The sequence below is a fragment of the Salmo trutta genome, chromosome 7 (assembly GCF_901001165.1).
Source record: "Salmo trutta chromosome 7, fSalTru1.1, whole genome shotgun sequence".
Classification (NCBI taxonomy): Eukaryota; Metazoa; Chordata; class Actinopteri; order Salmoniformes; family Salmonidae; genus Salmo; species Salmo trutta.
In genome coordinates this window covers 20,968,908-20,989,571 of record NC_042963.1, presented here as the reverse complement: position 1 = coordinate 20,989,571, position 20,664 = coordinate 20,968,908, and the positions used below count along the sequence as shown (strand labels likewise).

The following is a 20,664-nucleotide window of genomic DNA, read 5'->3' as shown; positions in this document are numbered from 1 at the left end:
TTTTTTCCAAAAGTCTACTTAGGATTGATAACTTAATTTTTTTATTTTCCTATTTTAAACAGGCTGATTGCTTGGCTATTTGAGCCAGTAAAGGGGGCTTTACTATTCTAGGGTAGTGAAAACTTTTTCTTCCCTCCAGGCCTGAGGGCACACACTTTCTATTAGGCTTAGATTGAAGATGTGGCAATATCGTCCTCTATTATCCTCAGTAATTTTCCATCCAAGTTGTAAGACCCCGGTGGCTTGTCATTGTTGATAGAGAACACATTTTTTTCACATCCTCCACACTCACTTTACGGATTTCAAAATTACAATGCTTGTCTTTTTACTTGGATGTGTAGTGTCAGTGTTTGTTGCTTGCATGTCATGCCTAAATTTGCTAATCTTGCCAATGAAAAAATCAGTGGCTTTTGTGATCAATGGGCCATCTGATTATATGAATGATAGAGCTGAGTTTACCTTTTCGTAAATTTTTTTATTTAAGGTGCTCCAAAGCTTTTTACTATCATTCTTTATATAATTAATTTTTGTTTCATAGTATAGTTTATTTTTGTTTTTATTCCGTTTAGTCACATGGTTTCTCAATGTGCAGTACATTTGCCAATCGGTTGTGCAGCCAGACTTATTTGCCATTCCTTTAGTCTCATCCCTTTCAACCATACACTTTTTTTCAATTCATCATCAATCCACGGGGATTGAACAGTTTTTACAGTAATTTTCGTAATGGGTGCATGCTTATTAGTAACTGGAATAAGACATTTCATAAATGTGTCAAGTGCAGCATCTGGTTGCTCCTCAATACACACCACAGACCAAATATTCTTTACATCAACAACATAGGAATCACTACAAAACATACTGTATGACCTCTCATACACAAGTTCCAGTCTTTGGAACTTTGGTTTTCCTAGATATGGCTACCGTATTGTGATCACTACATTCGATGGATTTGGATGCCGCTTTAAAGCAAAACACCAGTGTCAACATCAACAGTGAAGAGGCGACTCCGGGATACTGGCCTTCTAGGCCGAGTTCCTCAATCCAGTGTCTGTGTTCTTTTGCGCATTTTTTATTTTTATTGGCCAGTCTGAGATATGGCTTTTTCTTTGCAACTCTGCCTAAAAGAACAGCATCCCGGAGTTGCCTCTTCACTGTTGAGACTGGTGTTTTGTGGGTACTATTTAATGAAGCTGCCAGTTGAGAACAGTTGAGGCGTCTGTTTCTCAAACTAGACACTAATGTCCTTGTCCTCTTGCTCAGTTGTGCACCGGGGCATCCCACTCTTTCTATTCTGTTTAAAGCTAGTTTGCATTGTTCTGTGAAGGGAGCAGTACCCAGCGTTGTACGAGATCTTCAGTTTCTTGGCAATTTCTCGCATAGAATAGCCTTCGTTTCTCAACAAGAATAGACTGACGCGTTTCAGAAGGAAGTTCTTTGTTTCTGGCCTTTTGAGCCTGTAATAGACCCACAAATGCATTATTTAACTATAAGAACAAATTCTTATTTTCAATGACGTCCTAGGAACAATGGGTTAACTGCCTTGTTCAGGGGCAGAAAAACAGATTTGTACCTTGTCGGCTTGGGGATTTGATCTTGCAACCTTCCGGTCACTAGTCCAACACTCTAACCACTAGGCTATGCTGCCGCCCCAGATAGGCTACGCTAGGCTATGCTGATGCTCCAGTTACTCAACTAGTCTAAAGAAGGCCAGTTTTATTGCTTCTTTAATCAGGACAACAGTTTTCAGCTGTGCTAACATAATTGCAAAAGGGTTTAACAATTATCAATGAGCCTTTTAAAATGATAAACTTGGATTCGCTAACACAACGTGCCATTGGAACACAGGAGTGATGGTTGCTGATAATGGGCCCCTGTACGCCAATGTAGATGTTCCATAAAAAATCTGCCGTTTCCAGCTACGAGTCTTTTATAACATTAACACTGTCTACACTGAATTTCTGATCAATTTGATGTTATATTAATGGACAAATAATTAGCTTTTCTTTCAAAAACTTTTGAACGTTAGTATAAATTTGCTGAAGCATTATGACAACTCAGGGGCACAATGGTAGGAGTTAACTGAGCTGGGCGTGGGTCATTGATAAGTCATTGTCTCAACGCAACCTTATAATGCTGTGAAAGGATCCAGGAACCCCAATTATTTGGGTTGATCCCATCCTCCTTATAAAACAAGATATTGTCAATAAATGTTACAATGATCACGTAGCCAGTTATGGAGAGTTAAGAGTTTGCTGACATGTTCAATGCCACGATTTAGGAAGAGCACAGGGACAGATATTATGGGGAGTTTGTAGGTGTCGAGTAGAGTCCCAGTAAGTTCTTTAAAATCCATCTCCAACTGTTCTGAGCTGCTCTTCATAAAGTCATTGAATCCCACATGAACAATAAAAGATGCAGGTTTAAAACGTTTGGGAGCAGCTCATTGATGTCCTATACTCATTCTCCTGGATAGCACAACGTTTTTTGCTCCAGGGACTGAGACATTTCTCTCCATTGAACTGCCCAACACAGCGGCCGGAGAAGGGGATGGAGAAATACGCCCATTCCTACCCCTCACACAATTAGTGGAACCTTTCACGGGCCCATGAGAAGCAGAATAGCATACGCCCTTTCACCATTGGCCTCATGGTAAAATCCCTGAGTGGTTTCCTATCTCTCCGGCATCTGAGTTAGGAAGGACGCCTGTAACTTTGGAGACTGGGTGTATTGATACACCATCCAAAGTGTAATTAATAACTTCACCATACTCAAAAGGGATATTCAGTGTTTACTTTTTTACCCATCTACCAATAGGTGCCCTTCTTTGCGAGGCATTGGAAAACCTCCCTGGTCTTTGTGGTTGAATCTGTTTGAAATTCACTGTTCGACTGAGGGAATAATTGTGTGTGTGTGGGGTACAGAGATGTTAAACACTATTATTTCACATAGTGAGTCCTTGCAACTTATTGTCAAGCTAATTTTTTCTCCTGAACTTATTTAGGCTTTCCATTAAAAATGGGTTGAATACAACTATTATTTTTTTTAATGCTTTTTAAAATATTATTTTGAAAAACATAATTCCACTTTGACATTATGGGGTATTATTGTGTGTAGGCCAGTGATTCAAAAATCTCAATCAATTTTAAATTCAGGATGTAACGCAACAAAATATGGAAAAAAGGAAAAGGGTGTGAATACTTTATGAAGGCACTGTAAGTTTTGCTACTGTTCAATTGTTGGGCATATTTTGAGTTCAATATCATTACATTTGAACATGTTTGTCAATTCTTTACAGACAGCAATGTATGCATTATGACTCCATTATACAATCATACAATCAATTTGACTTTGTTTTTACCAATCTAACTACAAAACAACAAAATGGTAATCACTTACAGTTGAAGTCGGAAGTTTACATACACCTTAGCCAAATACATTTAAACTCATTACTGACATTTAATCCTAGTAAAAATTCCCTGTCTTAGGTCAGTTAGGATCACCGCTTTATTTTAAGAACGTGAAATGTCAGAATAATAGTCGAGAGAATGATTTATTTAAGCTTTTATTTCTTTCATCACATTCCCAGTGGGTCAGAAGTTTACATACACTCAATTAGTATTTGGTAGCATTGCCTTTAAATGGTTTAACTTGGGTCAAATGTTTTGGGTAGCCTTCCACAAGCTTCCCACAATAAGTTGGGTGAATTTTGGCCCATTCCTCCTGACAGAGCTGGTGTAACTGAGTCAGGTTTGTAGGCCTCCTTGCTCGCACAAGGGGTCATTGTCCATTTGGAAGACCCATTTGCGACCAAGCTTTAACTTCCTGACTGATGTCTTGAGATGTTGCTTCAATATATCCACATAATTTTCCTGTCTTATGATACCATCTATTTTGTGAAGTGCACCAATCCCTCCTGCATCAAAGCACCCCCACAACATGATGTTGCCACCCCCATGCTTAATAACGGTTGGGATGGTGTTCTTGGCCAAACAGTTCTATTTTTGTTTCATCAGACCAGAGAACATTTCTCCAAAAAGTACTATCTTTGTCCCCATGTGCAGTTGCAAACCGTATTCTGGCTTTTTTATGGTGGTTTAGGAGCAGTGGCTTCTTCCTTGCTGAGCGGCCTTTAAGGTTATGTCGATATAGGACTCGTTTTACTGTGGATATAGATACTTTTGTACCTGTTTCCTCCAGCATCTTCACAAGGTCCTTTGCTGTTGTTCTGGGATTGATTTGCACTTTTCGCACCAAAGTACGTTCATCTTTCAGAGACAGAACGCGTCTCCTTCCTGAGCGGTATGACGGCTGCGTGGTCCCATGATGTTTATACTTGTGTACTATTGTTTATACAGATGAACGTGGTAGCTTCAGGCATTTGGAAATTGCTCCCAAGGATGAACCAGACTTGTGAAGGTCTACAATTTTGTTTCTGAGGTCTTGGCTGATTTCTTTAGATTTTCCCATGATGTCAAACAAAGAGGCACTGAGTTTGAAGGTAGGCCTTGAAATACATCCACATATACACCTCCAATTGACTCAAATGATGTTAATTAGCCTATCAGAAGCTTCTAAAGCCATGACATAATTTTCTGGAATTTTCCAAGCTGTTTAAAGGCATAGTCAACTTAGTGTATGTAAACTTCTGACCCACGGGAATTGTGATACAGTGAATTGTAAGTGAAATAATCTGTAAACAATTGTTGGAAAAATTGCTTGTGTCATGCACAAAGTAGGTGTCCTAACCGACTTGCCAAAACTATAGTTTGTTAACAAGACATTTGTGGAGTGGTTGAAAAACGAGTTTTAATGACTCCAACCTAAGTATGTAAACTTTCAACTTCAACTGTATTTGAATGATACGTTTCTATTGATAAACTGTGTAAATCAAGATGTAGCCTAGTTCTATTCAAAATCCATTGAATCCATATTATTCAATAGGAGTGTGTGTGTGTGTGTGTGTGCATGACAAACAATACCTTCCATTTTGAACATATTTTATTGGAAACTGCTAGGAGAACATATTTTAATTTACTGATCAACAACATTTGCATAGAAGAAGCAATTTCTTATTTTATAGAAGTGTGCGCTGTCTCTTTAAGAAAGTAATGATGTCATTTGTTATGCAGAATGTGCCTATGGAATCCAGTGGAAACCAGATGGGAGGCGAGGGAGACTAAGTTAATTCGTTTTTGGCAAGAGAGACAGAGTGAATTAATGTTTTTGGTGAAAATCAGCTTTGGTAGTTGCATATTTCGTGTTATGGTTAGCATATTATCACAAACAAAGTACTAGGGTAGTGTATTCAGCTGTACGGTAGCAAGGAAAGTTAGCCTAAATTTAAAGCTCGAAGCTACTGGTTTCGTCTTGAATTGTAAAAGTGTTCTGCCCTGTATGGACATTGTTTTGCTAACAGTAATAAACAGTTTCTACGTGCCGTGTTGCAGTATCTTAGTCTCACTCCTCATTCCTATCTTTATGCTGAGCTCCTAATGTCTTATCTTTAGTTGTGTTAAGTATGAGAAATTAGGGCCTTACATTTTGGTAATTTAGCAGACGTTTTTATCCAGAGCTATTTACATTAGTGACTGCATACATTTTTCTACTTCCACAACCCTGCCGTTGCAAGCGCCATGCTCTACCAATTGAGCCACACAGGACCACGGAACTACTTCTGTTGATATTGCTGGAGTGATAAGACATCTTATTCAAGTAGTTCACTGTCAGTGTTTTTGACCAGGTCAGAATGTAAATATACACCACATGGCAACACAATATTTTCACATAAAAACCTTTTAGATGCCATCTTGGAAAATGTGCCAAGAGGAGTGCACCGAGGGTAAGCTTCCATGAGTGCAGTGAATTATCTAGTAATTCTGCAGCATTATGGCTGTCCGCTGCTTTCGCCAGAGTGGAATTCTTCTCCCAGCCCAGAGTTTACTCTGGTGGATAACTCAAATAGCGGAACGCCTGGGCTGTCTGAGCAGAGGGAGGTGTGTTTTGTTAGGTGGAGGGTTAGCTCGCGAAGTGTCGGTCGGCCGTGTTTTTGTCCAGGCTCTAGCTCCTGGGTTGCTGCCGCTGGGCCGTTTTGAAGCACCCCTGCCCCGCAGGACTCCAGTAAAAACACTCCACACTAATTGTTTTCCACATGTCTGCCTCTCAGCCCCTCTGTCTCCCCTCTGTCTCCACTCTACAGTGAACCAAAATCAAGGGAACAAAGCAAGGGGAATGCTGAGCTCAGTCCACCTATCTATCGTGTGTGTTTCTAAGAAAAGGTAGCCTCGATTCTACCATAACCCTGTTGTGTCAGCAGTTAAAAGACTGAAGACTTCACTGAGTTGATTTAGTTGTTTTTTTTTCCCCCCTCCCCTTCAACCTTGGATGTTCTTCAGATGATTACGAGTTGTTTCCACAAATTCAGTTGGATGTTTCCAGGTTTAGGTGCTGATAGTTGCCAGCAATTGTTCTTGTCTCGAGAGTCTGGAGAGTGTTGTTGAAAGTGTGTTCTGTTTACTCGCTGATGTTGTCTATGTAGTATTCGTAAGGCTCTGTGCCGTTATTCTGAATTAATTTGCTACTTATCTATTCACCTGACTACCTATTGAGAGCACCGCTGTCTGTTACCTTGAAAACGCAATGGCTCTCATGGTTGATTCTGAGGAATGAACTGGCCATGAACATGCCTAAATCTTGGCTATTGCCCAGTTGTATGGTCAGGTGCAGCAAAAAAATGTACCTAAAAAAGCTGCAGCTGGCCCGTAACAGAGCAGCATGTCTGACCCTCAAATGTATACAGAAGGCCAATGTCATTAAAATGCATGTCAGGATCCTGGTTCAGATTGGAGGAGAGATTGACTGCATCACTGCTGGTCTTTGTAAGAAGTATTGATGTGCTGAAAGTACCAAATTCTCTATTCAGCCAGTAAACACACAGCTCAAAAACCCATATATACCCCAAAAGACATGCAATCATTGTGTATTTATTATTACTTTATTACGCGTTTTACTTTTCTATTATTTATTTCTCTCTGCATTGTTGAGAAGGGCCCTTAAGTAAGCATTTCACTGTTAGTCTACACCTGTTGTCTATTGAGCATGTGATTAATACCATTTTATTTAATTTGACAAACTCTAAACACCCATTTTTTGGGGGGTATTTTTAATTTATTTGTTTTTGTTCTTTTTTTAAGTTGTCATCCATTAGTGTTCTGTATTTTGTTATTTTCTGTGTTTTGTGTGGACCCCAGGAAGAGTAGCTGCTGCTTCTTCTGCATCTAATTGCGATCTGAATAAAAAATCATAAAGTTTTGATGACCACGATTAAAGAGCTACTATTTTTATTTCTCACCTGGTAATTGAAGTGCACTTTCCATTCGCCATTCAAGTGCATAGGCAACTAGGCAGGCTTCAGTGAATAACACACCACTTTGCAATGTTCTGGAGGCAGTATGCATTTTTAAAGCATATACTGAATTGTTTCAAACCTTTACGTTTTACTACATATGAGCCTAGCCAAAATCCAACCTGATGTGCAGGCATTTATAAAGACTTCCATATGTCATTGAAACAAGTAGCCTATTTTTCTCATGTTCTATTGTTTTTCAAATCAACTTTTTTTTTTGTCCAGTAGCCAAAGGCACAATCCTAGTCTATTGGTAACCCATGCTAATTGTTGCATCTTTAGATCTTCTCTCTCTATTTCATGAAACTGCTCGCATGTGCAGTGTGCTTTTCACAATGGTGTTTTCCCAATAATTGCATTATGTAACAAACATTTGCGTAGCCTAATGCCTTGTGCGTTCATTGCTGCACTTAACATTTGTAGAAATAATAGATGATCAACATTTTAAGCTAAATGTTTTGACCTGTTGCATCAGACTTATTGCTTTTTAAGTTTTTCGGATGTAGCGTAGGCCTACCGGTTGTATGAATTTGGGATCTATCTTCCCACAACTGTCCCAGAGTCTGTTTGGAATAGGCAGTTTCTTTCTCGCACAGAACGACAAGCTGACCAATAGAATAGGAAACAGTGGCTGTGGTGGCAAGAGCTTGTTCTCTCTCTCCACATTTCCCTCGGTTTCAGAAGGCCACTCTTTTAGACGACTGGGCTTGTTTGTTTGACTCCCATGCCCAGATCTGTTCTAGACCCCCTTCCCCCACAATGCCTTCTGCCTCCAGACAGATGGAGCGTAGAGTACCATGAATCAAGATGGCATACTGCAAAGCGTTTCGAAATCATTCCTTCTTAAAAAGCCTCCTTGTTTTCTGTTTGTATTGTGCTGAAGGTAGTAAATGGCATATGATATTGGCATTAAATAGAAGTATGGGGAGGAGGTACGCTGAGTCCTTAGTTCAGAATGCCATTTTCTGTTTACAGATCTATGTACAGTCACTCACATCAGGCCTATGTAGGGCGTACACATTATAGACGCGAGAGCATGTTGTCCGGGGGTCAGCGTAGTGTGCAGGCTTATGGGTCACAGTGGCGAGAGCTGCTAAGTTTATAGTCCTGTTGGACGGTGATACAGGAAAACCCTGTCAAGAGCTGTGGTTGTGCCTTGTGGAAATATTTAAAATCGGTATCCATGCTGGCCACATAAACTCTGTTTTCCAACATCTGGTCGTCTCCTTGACCTTCAGTGTGCTGCTGGCTCTGGTTACCCCCCCCCCATTTCCCAAACATTTGTTAAGCATCAAAGGAGCTATTGTGGTGCACAACCCGGGGGATTTACATCTAGTGCTGCACTTACGCGGACATAACACTTGTTTACTGTTATGGTATGGACATTACATAGTGGTTTTCTCAGTCTTCCGCTTCGGAGCACTTGTTTTTGACAGGAAGATTAGTTATGACCACTTATATGATTAAAGCCAATGACCTTGGAATTGACCGTAATACGCTATGTGTCCTTCTGTCTCTTCGGTTTTTATGATAATGTAGTAGGCTTACTTCGCCCCCTAGGTAGTGTTCAGTGTATCTTTCGGGCAGGTGCAACCATTTCTGGAATCCCATCTGACCAAAAGATTGCGAGGGGCTGTCAGGGCTGTATCATGTGTACAAATAGGCTAGACCTGTACAGAATGCTGATGTCGTACACGTCCATGTTGCCATAGCGATTAAATGCACAATAACAAATTGCCTAGCCTTATAGGTGTTCGTGTTTTTTTTTCTTCCCCCAGATGAAAAAGTACTGCACAAGTCCTTGGTCTGTTTCCTTCATCCAGTACAGGGCTTTGTACGGATTACCCGCCTTCGAGGGACGCCTGCAGCGTGTTGCAACACTGGTTAAGACAGAGAAGCAATATAGGCAGCCAGCTAGCTGAGATGATTTCAGAATTCTACGGCCGCTTGCGTCCTTATTTGAGCTCGCAGCGGTGGCATCACACATTTCCTCCTGAGGGCCGATCTCTGGTAAACAGCTGTGCTGGAAGATGTCATTTCTCACATAACACTTAATTATTTGAAGGAACACATTCTTCCCAGAGGTAATCTCTTCCTCATCGTACAGAGCCATCGCCGGGGCTGTATAAACTCCTAGTATGTTATAATCCCGTCCTGCCATGCTGAAACAGGATTAGCTCTGTCTCTATTTAGCAGTGTGTGTGGGTTTGGGTTGGGAGAAGACCAGGCAGCCACTTCACACGAGAGATTCGCCTCCGAAACGTTCTTCGTGTTTGTAATGGCCGACGTGGGTATAGGGCTAATGTAGTCAGTCAAAGCATACGCTCACTTAATGTGACAACATTAATTCATTTCAATCGTGTTTTTTTTCTCTGATCTACTTTGGTTTGTTAACACAGCAGGGAAATTAATTGCATGCTGGGTATTTTACTATCCCCATCCCCATTTTTTATCAGGCTTTTAAAAAATAAATAATAATAATCTCAATCTTTGTTCATGAGCTTTAACTGTGAAATGACTACCTCATAACAATGTCTGTAATCGTAGCCATTGGGATGAATAAATGTTTAGTGTACACAAGCGCACCCCCTAAAGCCCTGTGGAAAGCATGTGAGTCAGTATGTGTAACAGGGAGGAATCCTGAGGGCACACAGCAGAGCAGGCCTGTGGAAACGATCCCAGAGCTGGGAGAAACAAAGCACTTTCATGGCCGGCTGGCCCTTCCCTCTCTGTCTCTCAGCTTTGTAAGCAGCGTGTGTGTCTGGAATGGCTGTGCAGCGAGGCGTGGGGGAGGGGACGACCGAGCTAGGCAGAGAGATCGAGAGAAAGGGAGGGAGCGAAAGGGAGAGACTTGCTCGCACTGCTAATTCAGCCCATTAAAGTCTTGTGCATTCAGAGCAGCTATATTCCATTGTCAGCCCCAGCAAATTTCCAGCGCGCCTCATTTCGCCTCTCGACGCGTGAGTAGCAAGAAAGTGGAAGAGGTGGGGGGAGGAGAGGAAAACAGGACTGTACAACCCTACATAGGAGAGGAGAGGAAGGCCTGGATCTGGGACTGACTGTCAGTGAGAGCTCGGGCTACAACAGTGGGCCTGCAATGGGCAGAGGGGGTCAGTATTTAACGTGTGTGTGTGTCTGATTTGCCTGCCTGTGAGAGAGGCAGCCATGCTGTTGCAGCCTCTGCCTGAAGGAGAGAGCACTTGAGTGGGAAAGGAAGAAGGGGGAGGCAGGCAGGCAGCTGAGGGAAAGGAGGAGGCAAGAGGGATGCCAGAGCTCTGTGTATAAATGGATGAGACGTTTGAAGCTGCCTGTGCTTTGCTCAAAGCTTTCTCAGCTGTAGCAAAGAAGAGACTTTAGAAGCAGCAGGAGAGGTGTAGATGGAAAGAGAAGGGGGGATAGAATGAGCCCTCTGTTCCTTTATTCATCTCTCCTTTCTGCCTCTGAGAAATAAGTACTGGTTTATAGAAAGAGGGAGAGATTGATATTGGAACAGGGAAATAGCATTGACAGTGCTAGGGACCCCGACAGACAGACAAGACAGACAGACACGGACGGAAAAACTGGAGCTTCAAACGCAACAAAGCCAGTCCAATCGACTCGCAGTGAAGTGAGGCAGTTCAAATGCTGACTGAACCCTCAGAGCGTGTGCATTGTCAGATTAAAGCTGTCACAGTAAGAAGATAAGGAAGTGGGGGAGGGGGGGGATTTTTAGACAAGCTTTACCCAAGAGGGGTGGTCGAGTTCCCTCCTTTTTCCTGGTATATGGCTGGGGTGGAATAGAGAAGGGAGCTTCATGGAGAGTTTCTGTGAAGGGTTTCTGTGACGCTTCCCCCTTGATCAGCTCTCCATTTGGGACAGCCCAAACATTTCCTCCCTGCTGTTGCTCTGACACAGGAAGGAGATGTTCCAGGTTGTGTGTGTGTGTGGATCGTTTTCTACCTCATGTTTACACGAGGGCTGAGGCAGTGATTTTGTTTGCCACCTCCTATGTGTCCCTTTGTTCCTGAATGTACAGTAGACTAATCTTGTCCGGCCCATAACGTTTTCAGCCCTGAAAATGTCAGGCAGTTAACTTGCTCTCACCACTACAGTTTGTGAACACTGGCGGCCTGAGGGTATCTTTAAGGGTAGATAGCATAAACGTAACCACATGTAACATATGGATTTGCATTAGTATACGGATCAAAAGTCCCAATGCAAAGTTATACCTCACTTTAATATTTTTCTAGTTATTACATAAAACAAATCAGAATTCCAAAGAATGCGGAAGATATGTCGGAAAAAAATGTTTTTGCTGGGTGTGACGTTATACGGAGGACCTGGCAAGCCAGACTATTCCCTATAATGTAAACACCAACAGAAATAACTTCAAATGTATAACTGCAAATTAAACCAAATCGTTCAATTAAAATTTCAGCCAACTTACAAGCAAATACATTTTGAATTTGTTACAAATCAGCTTGCAAGGTTGCTAGCCAAGTAGCATGCTAACATTAGCCCTACTAGCCTGATAATGTTAGCTTTACCAGCCTGCTGTGGACAATTCCACGCTAACAGAATTACGCTTTGACTTAGATTCTGTACTTTGTTTTTTGTTTGGCATAAATTTTAATGATTTCAAAGTTTAACAAACCATACGCACAAGAAATACTTTTAACAATTTCTACTGAAAAATGTACATTAAACTAATTTGGTGGAAAAACTGTGTCGACTCAAACTTTGGTAACAGAATTACGGTAAAATCTCCCTCAGGTTTTTATGCGACCACATTTTCCAGTAAGTGAAGTGGATGTACACCTGATAACGGAATTGCATCATGTATTCCTGATCTGTGCTAAACAGAAATGCATAAATATGGATATTGATGTCATTCTCCCCATGTTTCACAAGTTTGGACATCACTGCGCAGCACAGTAGAGTGCAGTGCAGTACAATACAGCAGAGTAGAACTAGGGTAGGGTAGAGTTCAGTATAGTAGAGTACAGTGCAATATACTGTACTGTACTATTGTATTGGACTGTAATCTACTGTGCTCTACTCACTGTACAGTGCTGTACTGTTAATGTACTCAGTACTGTATTGTACTATACTCTACTGTGCTTTACTCGCTGTACTGTACTGTGCTGTCCAAACTTCGAAACATACAAGTGTTATCAGTATCAAAGTAAAAATTCTGACACCACATTTAGTTTCACGATACTCAACACCAAAACAATACTCAATACCAAAACAATACCATGGCAAAGAAAAGAAAGCTTAAAAAGAAGAAAAAGAAAAGAAAGCTTATTAGCTAAAATCACAGAATAACCACTTGGCTTAATTTTTTATTGAAGAATATGTTGCTAACTGGAAGAACAACTAAAATAACAAGTAATAAAATATCTATATTCAATTTCTTTAAAAATAAATAAAGCTCCATATTAAGCACCATGTTTTACTCACATACACATATTTTACAGATGTTATCGCAGGTGTAGCGATATGGCTATGTTCTTAGTTCTAACAGTACAGTAATACAAAACAATACACCCAAATCCCAAAAAGAAAGGAATTAAGAAAGTGCAATGATGTTTGTGTGTGTGTGTAGACATTATGGACAGTATATGAAAAGATGTGTGGAGATGTAGTTACAGTGGGGCAAAAAAGTATTTAGTCAGCCACCAATTGTGCAAGTTCTCCCACTTGCACAATTGGTGGCTGACTAAATACTTTTTTGCCCCACTGTATGTAGGATGAGCCTTGACTAGAATAAAGTATGTAAACATTATTATTAAAGTGACCAATGTTCAATGACTGTGTACATAGGACACCAGTCTCTGAAGGTGCAAGATTGAGTACCGGGTGGTAGCCGGCAAGTAACTGTGACTAAAGTTCAGGGCAGGGCGCTGGGCGGAGGCCGGCTAACAGTGACTATTTAACAGTCTGATGGCCTGGAGATAAGAATCTGTTTTTCAGTCTAAGAGAAGACTGTCTTAAATTATCCTTATGCAAAACCACATCTGAGACTCGGAGCATGCAAAATAATTTTACGATTACATCTAAACTGTTTTAAAATGTAATTTGATACATACAGTATCAGGGTTAATTTGCTCATACATGGCCATACTGTTGGGTGAAATCACATTCCTTAGACCTACAGTGTGATTCAAAATGCATCATACGGGGGATGATTTCTGTATTTTGAAAGTTAGATATCGTGAAAACTTGATTGCTGACAAGAAAAACATTTAGGGACTATTGTCAACAATGGACTAATGAAACAAATACCAAAATATCGTATTTGAGTGGAGTTTTCCTGTAAGGAATGTTGACCCATTCTCAAAACAAGTTCCACAGTCTCACACGGCTCTTTCTCTTTTTGGGTGGATTTAACTTCAACTGACCTGGGATCAGACCTTAAATATGGGGTATTGGAGAGGATGTGGTCCGAGCTTGGAAGGACCTCTGACCCAAGAGCAGCCATTAAATGTTCCCTGTTTTTCACTCTCTGTTTTATGAACTGTGAGTGAAAAGACATAAGGGGAAGAGAAACGCTCTGTTATTCATTGCGTTTGATGACTGCTTCTCAGACTACTTAGCTGGAGAACAGTCCAGCATCTTGGCAGCTATGTGCTGTGGATCTAATTTTATGAGCCTCTCCTGAACTCTATTGAGGTCTAGCGAAATAGCTGGTATTACAGGGTGTCTGGTGAGAGCCAAGGAAGTGGCAGTTAGGCCGGAAACATCAAACTGATGGTTTACCTGCAATCTTTCAAGACCTGCCTCACTCACTCAGGCTATTATTCAGTTAACGGTTAGCCTGACTGTCGACTCAAAAGACTGGAGACAAGTGTACAAGATTGCGATATGATTCTGTAAGCTGAATAGCTGGCCTTTCTTTGAGTGAACGTTTTTGGTCGCCTGTTTGAGATGTGAATCAACATGCCAGGTCTACTGCCTCTCCTTTGTCCCATCCTATCCTCCTCTCCTTTCTTTCAACCCTCACACTACTGTTGTGTGCAAACAGTGCCTGTGGCGTTAAGCAAGGTCAAGGCTGTAGCAAACCACAGTGCTCTTTATTCAGTCATGTATCTATCTGATTCTATTATCCAATTTGGCTGTGTAGAAGGATAGTGTCATTGCCCCTATAATGGAGTAATACTCGTCAACCAGAGTAGAGCCAGCACAATGGTCTTAAAATAGCTCCAAGGCCCTTGGCTAGCAGTTGGTAGTATCTCTTCCTGAGCCCTTCCTTTTAGCCCAAGCCTGCAGTAGCTGAGCAGCGATGATTATCACCATCCATCTGCAGTGCCTTCAGAAAGTATTCACTCCCCTTGACTTTTTCCATGTTTTGTTGTCTCAAGATGTGATTAAAAGGGATTTAATTGTCTGTTTTTTGTCAATGATCTACGTATGTAATATATTTTGATTAGATAAGTATTCAACGCCCTGAGTCAGTACATGTTAAAATCCCCTTTGGCAGCGAATAGTCTTTCTGGGTAAGTCTATAAGAGCTTTGCAAACCTGGATTGTGCAATATTTGCCCATTTATTCTTTTTTATAATTCTTCAAGCTCTGTCAAGTTGGTTGTTGGTCTTTGCTGGACAGCCGTTTTCAAGTCTTGCAATAGATTTTCAAGACGATTTAACTCAAAGCTGTAACGAGGCCACTCAGGAACATGCAATGCCATCTTGGTAAGTAACTCCAGTGTATAATTGGCCTTGCACTTCAGGTTGTTGTCCTGCTGAAAAGTGGATTTGTCTCTGTGTCTGTTTGAAAGCAGACTGAATCAGGTTTTCTTCTATGAGTTTTTCCTTTTCTTTTTATCCCCCCAAAAAACTCCCTAGTCCTTGCCGATGACAAGTATACCCATAACATGATGCAGCCACCACCATGCTTGAAATTATGAAGAGTGGTACTTGGTGAGTGTTGTGTTGGACTTCCCAACATAATGCTATGTATTCAGTTCATTTATTTGCAGTATTGCTTTAGTGCCTTATTGCAAACATGATGCATGTTTTGGAATATTTATATTCTGTACAGGCTGCCTTTTCATTCTGTCATTTAGGTTAGCATTGTGGAGTAGCTACAATGTTGTTGATCCATCCTCAGTTTTCTCCTATCGAAGCCATTTAACTCTGGTTTAAAATCACCATTAGTCATGGTGAAATCCCTGAGTGGTTTCCTTCCTCTCCAGCAACTGAGTTAGGAAGGACGCCTGTGTCTTTGTAGTGACTGGGTGTATTGATACACCATCGAAAGTGTAATTAATAACTTCACCCTGCTCGACTGAGGAACATTACAGACCATTGTATGTGTGGGGTACAGATATGAGGTAGTTGTTAAAAAATTATGTTAAACACCATTATTGCACACGGAGTTAGTCCGTGCAACGTATTACCTGAAGTTATTTAGGCTTCCCATAACAAAGGGGTTGAATACTTACTGACTCAAGACATTGGAGCTTTTAATTTTTTCAAATAAATTATACAAATTTCTAAAAACATAATTCCGCTTTGACATTATGGGTTATTGTCTGTAGATCAGTGACACAACATTTTAAATGTAATACATTTTAAGTTTCCCCATCAACAAAATAAGGGAAAACGTTGAGGGGTGTGAATACTTTCTGAAGGCACTGTGACTATAGAATTTTCCACCTGCGTCGAGTTTATTCTAATCGGCCCTCATTTGTTTAGGGCCGTAGAAACAGGAAAATATCTAAGTAAAGGGAGAATGTAGCAGAGTTGTAACACTCAAGTACTGTTGGAGTTCAATAGAATGCCTTTCTGCCTGTGTAACCCCCCCCCACAGCATATTTCATTCCAAGACTAATGGAGAAAATAGTTGGTCACCATTAGTATTTGTGATACAGACCTGAGTAAATTATAATGTAGCTAATTCATTACTCATGGACCGTTTTCTTAGTAGTATTTGTGGTACAGAGCTAAATAATGTGATAATGTAGCTTAGGGTTGTGGGTGTTTCAACATTTCTCCTGTTGTACCTTTCTCCTATCGTATTAAGTACCCATTAAACATTGTGATATATGATGGTATCGTGTAGGCCTACTCTACTCATCATTTTTTTCATAAGCTTTGCTCCGCTGTAAGTTTTTTTTCTTTTGACTTCTCATTCGATTTTTCCATCATGATATTGTTTTCTCAATTTCACTTCTTGTTGCCTGTATTTTATTCTCATTCAAAAATGAAGCTGTGATAGAGAGTAGCCTCTAGACTTTGACGTTCACACTTGTTCCCATTTTAAAGCTGCGTCTTTATGACATTAAACACTTTATTAGAATAGCTTATTTGGGAAATACTCTTCATAACTTTAACTTGTCTTAGTGCTTTTGATAGGCTATTTTAATTAGTAGTATTTGGCTTTTGGCTATTTGGTTCGGAGGGATGCATGCATCATTTATTTTACACTAAGCTTTGCTCAACTGTACCGTTTGTTCAAATTCACTTGTTGGATTTTTCTATCTCGCTGTTGTTTGTTCTACCTCTCTCATTATTACCTTAGGCCTATCATGTTTTATTACCTTAGGCCTATCATGTTTTATTACCTTAGGCCTATCATGTTTTATTACCTTAGGCCTATCATGTTTTATTACCTTAGGCCTATCATGTTTTATTACCTTAGGCCTATCATGTTTTATTACCTTAGGCCTATCATGTTTTATTACCTTAGGCCTATCATGTTTTATTATCTTAGGCCTATCATGTTTTATTACCTTAGGCCTATCATGTTTTATTACCTTAGGCCTATCATGTTTTATTACCTTAGGCCTATCATGTTTTATTACCTTAGGCCTATCATGTTTTATTACCTTAGGCCTATCATGTTTTATTACCTTAGGCCTATCATGTTTTATTACCTTAGGCCTATCATGTTTTATTACCTTAGGCCTATCATGTTTTATTACCTTAGGCCTATCATGTTTTATTACCTTAGGCCTATCATGTTTTTAGGATATTCAAAAACAACTTCAAACTTTCAGAGAACTCTGTTAGTTAAATTCATTGTTTGATCATGAAGTATCACGTCAGGAGAAAGCCAAAATGAAAGTCGTATTCATATCAAATGGAGAGGAAAGCCAAAATGAGGCTTTTAAAATAATAGCAGAAACTGGAGAGTTCTGCTGTATGGCCCAGGTCATCTGACAATGAGAGAAAAACATATATCTTTTCTGACTGGATTTTTTTTGAGCTGCTTTGGTGAAAATCTTAGCTCTGTCGACATTGTTCTCTTGCATTCTGTAAATTGTTTATAACATATTTATTTAAATAGATTATGCAGGTTATAGCAAAAGAATAGGCCACTTGGCATGGCTCTGCTGTGGGTTGCCCGGTCAGCTCTTTACAGCACGGTGCCGTCAAGTTTAAATAGGCTATACATCGTCTGTCATATCACGACGTCGTCACCATTGACGATGGCTGTCCATCATCTTCGATATCCGATACTATTGTAATATCGCCCAACCCTAATGTAGCTACGGATATAACTCCAAGACCCTTTCTTAGTAGTGTTTGTGCTGCAGACCTATGTAAAGTGATAATGTAGCCACTTGTATCAGGTCAAGGATTGTTTTCTTAGAGGTACAGACCTGAGTAAAGTGATAACTACTTGTATCACTCAAGGACAAGTTCCTTAGTGGTGTTTGTGGGATAGCCAATTGTGCTCTTGTTACTCTGGCTCTTTGCGACAGCGAGTGAACGCGACAGCTGCTGCGTGGGGAGGAATGAGGAGGGGGAGCAGGTTCTCTTGTGGCCGTGTCAGAGAGGTGACAGGTTAACAGGCACGCAGGGCGGCTTTGTGGTCCGAGTTGGTCCCACTCTGATGAGGTCAGTGTCACAGGGAAGGGCGCCTTTTAATGAGATTAGGAGAGCGCTGCAGCTGCACAACACCTCCGAGACTCCAAGACCGAGGGAGGGAGGGAGGGAGGGATTGAGAGGAAAATAATGTATGTGGAAAAAGTATAGAGAAGTGTGGTGATAGAGAAATGCAGAGAGGGGGAGAGTGAGTCAGAGGAACAGAGAATGAGGGAAGGAGAAACCCTTCTTGTCATGTTGAGAGAGCTGACAGGCCAACTGTTGTTCCCTTCCTAATCTCGTTTCACTCCACACTGTGAAGGGCCCTTCCCCAGGTGTGCTCAGCCTGACCCCTTTTCAGCCTCCCAGAATGCAAGAGGAAGAGCAAGTGAGGGAGTGAAAACAAGTGAGTCATTTCTATTTTCTATCGGAGCCGTTAGAAATGCACCAGCCGTACATTTTTTAAAGTGCGTGCCTTTTCGGATTAGAGCTTCAAGAGGGTTATGTGTTGCTCCTTACCTCTCACGACATCGCCGCATCTGAAACTTCAGTAGATCTCGACAACGCATACAGGATAATCCCAAGCCCAAGAGAGCAACGTACTGTTTTAAAAAAATAAAAATAAGCATAATCTTGCCATTGGTAGTAGCTGTTAGATATGCTATTTACTCTACTGTGTGTAGGAGGGCTCATAGGCCGCCGGGGGATCGCCATGCATATTTAACAGGAGGATGAGTACATCCACTGGAACCATACCAGGCTACTAGTATTAAAACGTCACTCTGCATTGCACAGTAGTTCTAGCGGATTGTAATACGAAGCTCGTCTTACCAACCATGGAGGACGGACAGAAGAAATAAAGATATAGTGCCTTCAGAAAGTATTCATACCGCCTTGATTTATTCCACATTTTGTTACAGACTGAATTCAAAATGGATTAAATAGTTTTTTTTTTTTTTCTCGCCCATCTTTTTATTTATACATTTTTTATTTCACCTTTATTTAACCAGGTAGGCCAGTTGAGAACAAGTTCTCATTTACAACTGCGACCTGGCCAAGATAAAGCAAAGCAGTGCGTCACAAACAACACAGAGTTAAACATGGGATAAACAAACGTACAGTCAGTAACACAATAGAAAAATCTGTATACAGTGTGCGCAAATGAAGTAAGGCGGTAAGGCAATAAATAGGCCAATAGTGGCGAAGTAATTACAATTTATCAATTTAAACTGGAGTGATATATGTGCAGATGAAGATGTGCAAGTAGAGATACTGGTGTGCAAAAGAGCAGAGAAAAAAAAAACATATCTACACACAATACCCCATTATGGAAAAGTGAAAACGTGTTCTTTGACATTTTTGCAAATGTATTGAAAATGAAATACGTATATCTAATTTATATAAGGATTCACACCCTTGAGTAAATACTTTATAGAAGCACCTTTGGCAGCGATCATTCTTTCTAGGTTGGTCTCTAAGAGCTTTCCACACCTAGATTGTGCAACATTTTCCCATGATTCTTTTCAAAATTCTTGACGCTTTGTCAAATTGGTTGTTGGTCATTGCTTGGTCACTAGGCAGGTAGCCTAGTGGTTAGAGCGTTGGAATAGTAACCGAAAGGTTACAAGATCGAATCCCCGAGCTGACAAGGTAAAAATCTGTCGTCTGCCCCTGAACAAGGCTGTTAACCGACTGTTCCTAGGACGTAATTGAAAATAGGAATTTGTTCTTAACTGACTTGCCTAGTTAAATAAACATTTAATAAAAATTAGTTAAATAAAACACAACTCCAGCATAGATTTGGCCTTGTGCTTTAGGTTATTGTCCTGCTGAAAGGTAAATTGATCTCCCAGTGTCTGGTGGAAAGCAGACTGAACCAGATTTTCCTCTAGGATTTTGCCTGTGCTCAGCTCCATTCCGTTTCTTTTTTATCCTGAAAAACTCCCCAGTCCTTAACGATTACAAGCATACCCATAACATGATGCAGCCACCACTATGCTTGAAAGTATGGAGAGTGGTACTCAGTAATGTGTTGTATTGGATATGCACATAACACTTTGTATTCAGGACAAAAGGTTATTTTTTTACTTTAGTGCCTTGTTGCAAACTGAATGCATGTTTTAGAATATTATTGTCCTGTACAGGCTTCCTTCTTTTCGCTCTATCATTTAGGTTAGTATTGTGGAGTAACTACAATGTTGTTGATCCATCCTCAGTTTTCTCCTATCTCAGCCATTTAACTCTGTAACTGTTTTAAAGGTACCATTGGCCTTGTGGTGAAATCCATGAGCGGTTTCCTTCCTCTCCAGCAGCGGAGTTAGGAAGGACGCCTTTATCTTTGTAGTGACTGGGTGTAGTTAATAACTTCACCATGCTCAAAGGGATATTCAATGTCTCCTTTCATTTTTTTTATAACATTTTTCTACCCATCTACCAATTGGTGCCCTTTTTGCGAGGCATTGGAAAACC

At 40.6% G+C, this 20,664-nt stretch overlaps 1 protein-coding gene across 2 annotated transcripts in view; it reads left to right on the top strand.

Moving 5' to 3' along the window:
• znf609a (zinc finger protein 609a) overlaps positions 1–20,664 on the top strand; it is a 180,074-nt gene that overhangs the window by 111,309 nt on the left and 48,101 nt on the right. Inside the window, exon 1 of one of the 2 annotated variants that reach the window (XM_029758357.1) lies at positions 9,424–10,512. The exons of the other annotated variant lie outside the window; for it this stretch is intronic. The gene's annotated coding sequence lies outside the window, so the exon portion shown is untranslated. Of the gene's footprint in view, positions 1–9,423; positions 10,513–20,664 lie in introns of those variants that run through there. 2 annotated transcript variants of the gene reach the window in all.